Here is a 6719-nt window from a genome sequence, read left to right on the forward strand (position 1 = left end):
GGAACTTGTAGTTTTAGTGAACCGAAGTGTGAACCGAAGTATGAACCAGAGGTTGATAATAATACCAAAGCGGATTTAAGACCTGAGTATAGCTTCTTCTCATTAGTTCTTATTCTTATTAATTGGCTTACTTAATTTGAATTCTGAATTTTACAAATTTGGTTTTCAAAACAACATTCACCTCATTCTTAGTAGATTTAGCCTTTTGGTTCTCTGTGGGTTTGACCCCTTTCTTACCACTATCTCATAGTTGAGTTAGGGTTTATTTTGAGTCATTCACGACGACGATCAAATTTTGACGCCATTGCTGGGGAACCAAAGACGGTTTGCTAAGATTGATTTAGTTGTTTTGTTTTATTTTTAATTTTAGAATTAAGTTTAGATCAGCCTAAGTTGTTTTTATTTCGTTTTACAGGTAGCCTAGTTTGTAGAGCAAAGAAAAGTGCACCATCTTCAACCCAATTCGTTGAATTTGCATTCACCACTCTTGGACATCCTAGTTATTAGCTTTTGTTTTTAGTTAGTTTATTTTATTTTCATAGTTGTTGGTAGTTGATGCATGGTCGTCGTTCTTATCATCCCAACTTGACCAATTTGGACCTTGAAATCGAGAGAACTTTGCACTTAATTTGAAAAAATAAAATGGCAGAGGAGAAGAGACTTGTAAGATGCCCATTGAGTGAACACTTCACCCCATCAACTTATATGTCTACCTTATGTATTAGGGTTCCTACTATTTAGGCCGCTCAATATGAGATCAAGTCTAGTATCATTCAGGTGCTCCCATCTTTCTATGGACTTAGTAATGAAGAACCCTATAACCACCTGGATGAATTTTTGGAGATATGCACCAATGTCAAAATTTAATTTTTTTCTGAAGATGCCCTTAGGTTGACTTTATTCCCATTTTCCCTTAAGGATAAAGCCAAAAAATGGCTTAATTCTTTTGATTCTGCAGTGATTAAAACCTGGACCCAAAGGCAATAGGAGTTCCTAAAGAAGTACTTTCCCATAGGTAGGACTAACCAAATCAGGTGAGCCATCACTAGCTTTTCGCAAGTTGATGGTGAGCAATTCCATGAGACCTGGGAGAGACTTAAGGATCTGATTAGAAAGTGTCCCCATCATGCTGTACCTAAGTGACAGTTGGTCCTATGTTTCTATGATGAACTGATAGATAGACATAGACAGATGATTGATGCTTCCAATGGAGGCACTTTTATGCATAAAAATGAGGATGAGGCATGGAAATTATTTGAAACTCTCAGTGAAAATTCTCTACATTATGTGTTAGCCTCCAGGACTGAAGCCCCCACCATTGGATTCCAAAGAGAGGTGGCTTCTGTGAGGTAGGCCAATCTGTGGCCATAAACACCAGAGTGGACATGATTTTTGAAAAGCTTGACCGCTTATTGTCTATGGGGTAGAATTTTAGGCAATCCACCCCAACTCCCACTTATCAGGATGCATGTACTCTTTGTGCCAGTCCTGCACATTATGTGGGTGATTGCCCTCAAGCTATGCAATTCCCTGAATATATTCAAGACCATGCACAGGCTGCCTAGAGTTTCTCTAAACCAGGTAATGACCCATATTCCTAGATCTATAACCTTGGTTGGAGGAATCACCCCGATTTTGGATGGAAACAACCCAATACTTTCCAAAATACACCATATAGGTAGAATTTTTCCATTCAACAGACTGCCTATAGAGATGTGTAGCAACCACCTCCCCCACCACCTATAAATTCATCATTAGAGGAAAAGGTGATGCGTGCCTTGAATGGGTTGGACCAGAACACAAATCTTACACTCCCATACTCAATCCTTCACTAAGTTAGAAACTGAATTGGGTCAGTTAGCTGACGCCATCAGTAGGAGAGAGGAAGGTCAACTACCAAGTCAAGTGGTAGGAAATTCTAAGAATCAGCCTAGTAATCGAGTTTTCTATGAACAAGCCCATGGAGTCATGACTCTAAGGAATGGCCGAGTATTGGGAACATTTGAACATAATTCCCTTTCAGAGGATTTTGAAAAAGAGGTGAATCCAGACCTCAGTCCTGAAGCTCCACAAGCTTCCAAGGACGATGAGATTGAACAAGTTGGGGGATGCAATAACCCTAATGTTTATATGCCTAAAGCCACTTTCCCCTCGTATTTAGAATCTCCTTCTTTTTCTACATTTAGTAAGAAGGGGTCAAGAATGGAAGAGATGATAGAATTTTTCAAACAAGTCTAGATCAATCTTCCTCTACTAGCTTCCATAAAGCAAGTTCTAACTTATGCTAAGTTCTTGAAAGACTTATGTACTCAAAAGCGAAAGCTGAAAACCTGCATTCCAAACACTATCCATCTGACTAAGCAAGTGAGTGTTGTCCTATCTAATAAACTTCCCCCTAATTTTAAGGATCCAGGAGTGTCACACCCCGTTCTCACAGAACCAGACCGATGACCGAGTTAACTCCTGTTAACCCAAAACCTATCAGGATCATTTGATGCAGTAACCACAATATAGCATACACACAACTAAAGAGAGTAAAATCTATATTTCAATGAAAGTCTTGTATGTATATACCTATAAATACCCCAATACTCTTAATACCCAAATTGTGTTACATAGTTCATTTACATGTGGGCCCGTAGGAGTGATACATACACAAGAAATACAATTTAAATATCCAGAGCACAAAAGGGGTAACATAACAAAGAATAAAAAAGAATCTCGGGTTGGGTATCACTATTGCTATCCTGCAACACAGATCTCGCATGAACACTTAGCATCGTACCCAAGATCTTCAGGGACCCACCAGTCCTTAGCTTGAAATTCTACAGGGTCTTGGATCTAGCTCCTTAGCCAAAAAACCTATAAGATCATCTAAAAATGGTGTGAATGTGGGATGAGCTCACTAGCTCAGTAAGTGAAAAGAAAGACCAAACAAGCATTCACAATACAAATGAACCTATATGCATGCAAAGTCCATTTTTATTATCCTAAATCACCTAAGCAATATTGCTAAGTCATATGTTATGTGCTACTCACAACCATAGTGCGCGTATGTCTCGAGTACGAGTTACGAACCCCATCCCGTGATACACCCATAGGGTTGTCGGAGAAGGCCAGCCGTGGGTACCTGAAAAAGTAAATTGTTGCTCCTTAGCAACATTAAAGTAAATTAGCCCTTGCCCTACATTAAAGTAAATGCAGTACGATTGGCCCTTTTATTATATCACCAAAGTTACCAACTGTCCTAGTGATCAGCCAGGCTTACTTCTAATCACCACCTTTGATACACAACCTCGGGCTTTCCCCCAGTGATATACCCAACACCTAAACCCTTGTTGGGAAGGGTCATAGCCTAGGGAAATGTCATTCTTAACCGCATACTTCTATAAGAGATAGTACGACTGTATAGTGCCACTGCGTCCCATTCCACGGGCCACCAATGCATTCATTTTTAAGCCAACTATGGCGTCTAGTCTAGCAATGCGTCATATTCAATAATTGAAATCATCCATTTCATAATCCATGACAGGCATTAAGCATTTGAAATGTAAAGCACAACAACACATTATAATTGAATTGTTAAAATGCACAAGCGAAGCATGCAAATGGCATTCAAGAATGGCTAATCTACACACAAATAGAATGATGACATGACTAGTCTACATACAAGATAAATGATGCAAAACACTCCATAAATTAAAGTCAATGTCCTCTCCCCACTTACTTGTTATGTATAATAGCTCACGCTTGGTACGAGCGAGATCCGGCGCAAGAAGACGCGAGTTCCTAGTAGAACCTAACATAAGTGAGTGAGTTTAGAATTTTTCCACTTTGGGGTCAAAATCAATGAAGTCTAATGTTCAAAATGCATCTAAAATTGTGAAAAAAGGCTACCTGTCCATTTTGAGCTCAAATGGAGCCCAAACTGTCAGACTGGTAGGTGGAGCGGCAGGCCAGATCATCCACCGGTCCCTGTCGACAGCTCGACCCAGGGGCTCTGCTAAGATCGAAGGGCTGGGAGTGGCGGGCCTAGTCACCCATCGGTCTTTGCCCGATGGTCAGGCCAGAAACCCAACTAGGATGGGCGAGCTCTGGATTTGTGGGTCTAATCACTTTCCAGGGCACCCACTAGTCAAAACTGGGATTCCGCTGTTCACTTCCATTCTTTATCCCGCCTTGGGAAAACAATAAGGGGTTGATTTGATCGCATTTTCCACACATCCAAGGTCCCATATTATGATTCTAACCTAGATCTAGGGTCGATTCAAAGTTTTAAGCACAGATCTTACCTCTTTTGTCACACCCCGTTCACATAGAACCGGACCGGTGACCGGGTTAACTCCGGTTAACCCAAACCTGCCAGGATCATCTGATACAGTACCCACCACAGCATACCCACATCTAAGATAAGTGTTCAAAAGTTCAGCGGAAGACTTAAATTACCTGTAAATATCCTCAATATTCTTGATACCCAAATTGTAGTATATAGATAAATACATGTGGGCCCACAGGCATAATATTTACACAAAAAAATAACAATTTACGTATCAAGTACACAAAAAGGGAGATCATCAAAAGAATCAAAAAGCAAAATCCTGTACGGTGCCATTACTGCGGTCCCACAGCACAGCCCTCGCACGTACAATCAGCACCGTGCTTATACTCCTCGGGGACCCACCAATCCTCATCGAGAAACTTGACAGTGGGACCCGACCCTTGATCTTCAGGCTGGTGACTTATAAAGTCATCTACAAGAGGTGCGCACGGATGAGCTCACTAGCTCAGTAAGTGAAAAGAAGGACCACACAACAATCACATCCATATGCACTATATGCTATGCAAATCATTTTAAATCTTATCCACCTAAACAACAATACAAAGTCTTTGGTTTTGTGCTACTACAACCACAGTGCGCGTATGCCCCGGGTATGAGCCGCTAACTCCATCCCGTGATACGCCCATAGGGTTATCAGAGAAGGTCCACCGTGAGTACTCAAAAAAGTAAAGCATGCCGACCATCGGCTCTCAACATAAAAGTAAATGACAAAAAGTAAAGGTGCTGACTTTAATAATTTAAAAGCAGTATGATTGGCCCTCTTGAATATACCACTAAGGTTGTCGACTGTCCTAATGACCAGCCGGGCGTATGTCTAACCGCCACAGTAACCCGACAACCGCGACCACTGCTTCCCCCCAAGTGATAACCCAACACCTCAACCCCTGTTGGGAAGGGTCGTAGCACGGGGAAATGATAATCCTAAACCGCATGCTCCTATATGACAAAGTACGATTGCATAGTGCCACCGCGTCCCATTCCACGGGCCACCAATGCACTCGTTTCCAAACCGACTGCGGTGTCTAGTCTCTTAATGCATCATGCACCATAATCCCATTACTTATCATATAAACACATCAATCATTTTACATTGAGAATGTAAAAAACAACACAAATATCATAATCATATGAGGATGACTAATCTACACATAATTTGCATGATGACATGGCTAATCTAGATACAATTGAATGATGCCAAACAAGCCTTAAAATAAAGTCAAACGTCCTCTCCCCACTTACTTGTTGTGTACAAAAATTCACGCTCGGTACGGGTGAGATCCAGCGCGAGAAACCAATCATAAGTGAATGGGGTTAGTATTTTGCCACCTTGGAGTCAAAACTAACAAGATTTGATATTTAAATCATGTTTAAAATCACAAAAGAAGGTTGTCCGTCTGTTTTGGGTCCATTCGGACACAAAAATCATGTTGGGGGGCCCACGGGTGGGCCAGACAGCCCGCCTGTCTTCGCCCACCTGTCTTCTCAGGTGGGCGGGCTCACCCACCGGTCTTCTCAGGCGGGCAAGGCTTGACCACCGGTCCAACCGAAGGGCACCCTCAGGCGGGAGGGTTGGCCCACCGGTTCTTGCCCACTGGTGGGAACCGAGGAGCTACCCTCTCAGGCGGGTGCCCTCAGGCGGGTGGGTTGGCCCGCCAGTCTTCGCCCACCTGAGGGGGCAAAAATTTGCCTTCTTCCTTGAAACTTTCCCCAACCTTGGAGAAACTAAATGGGGCTGTTCCAATAACATTTTCCACACATCTAAGGTCTTATAAGACGATCCTAACCTAGATCTAAGTTAGATTTAAGGATTGAAAAGCCATCTTACCTTCTTTGCTCAAGAACCCTTCCAAAACCCCAAAATCGTTTCTTAGCTCAAGAATCACCAATGCTTCTCAAATCTTGTAAAAACTTCTTCAAATCCTTCAAAATCAACACATAGACCATCTATTAAACCTTACATTCATCATCTCAAGTGGGATTTACAAGATCTCAAGGAACTCTACCCAAATCAAGGGTTTCACTTGGGGTTTGGTGAAAGTTTGAGAAGCATAGCCTTTGCTCACCTCAAATCGTAGATCTCATGTTGGGGATCACTTTTCCGGCGTCGGAATGAGAAGATCAAACCTTGGCGTCGCTTGAAACCATTTCTTCCTCCTCTTTCTTTCCCTTTCTTCTTCTTCGTTCTCTTTTCTTCCCTTCTTTTCTTTCTCCTCTGTACTCTTCCACCAACCTTTTAATGCATTAAATGAGAAAAGGAGAAATACAATAAATGCTATTTATACTTTAAAATATCTAGTAACCACATGGGTGGGTCACTCAGGTGGGCGGATGCACCCGCCTGTGACCGCCCACCTGTGGGTCGAAACTTAGCCAACAAGTG

The 6719-nt window shown here is 42.0% G+C and overlaps 1 non-coding gene across 1 annotated transcript; it reads right to left on the reverse strand.

The window, feature by feature from the left end:
- Window positions 1-1027: 1027 nt before the first annotated feature.
- LOC122090276 lies at window positions 1028-1133 on the reverse strand. Its single transcript, XR_006143515.1, has one exon. It is a non-coding gene; the product is annotated as a small nucleolar RNA R71 (small nucleolar RNA).
- Between the last annotated feature and the right edge of the window lie 5586 nt (window positions 1134-6719).

Source organism: Macadamia integrifolia, chromosome 9 (assembly GCF_013358625.1).
Source record: "Macadamia integrifolia cultivar HAES 741 chromosome 9, SCU_Mint_v3, whole genome shotgun sequence".
Taxonomy (NCBI): Eukaryota; Viridiplantae; Streptophyta; class Magnoliopsida; order Proteales; family Proteaceae; genus Macadamia; species Macadamia integrifolia.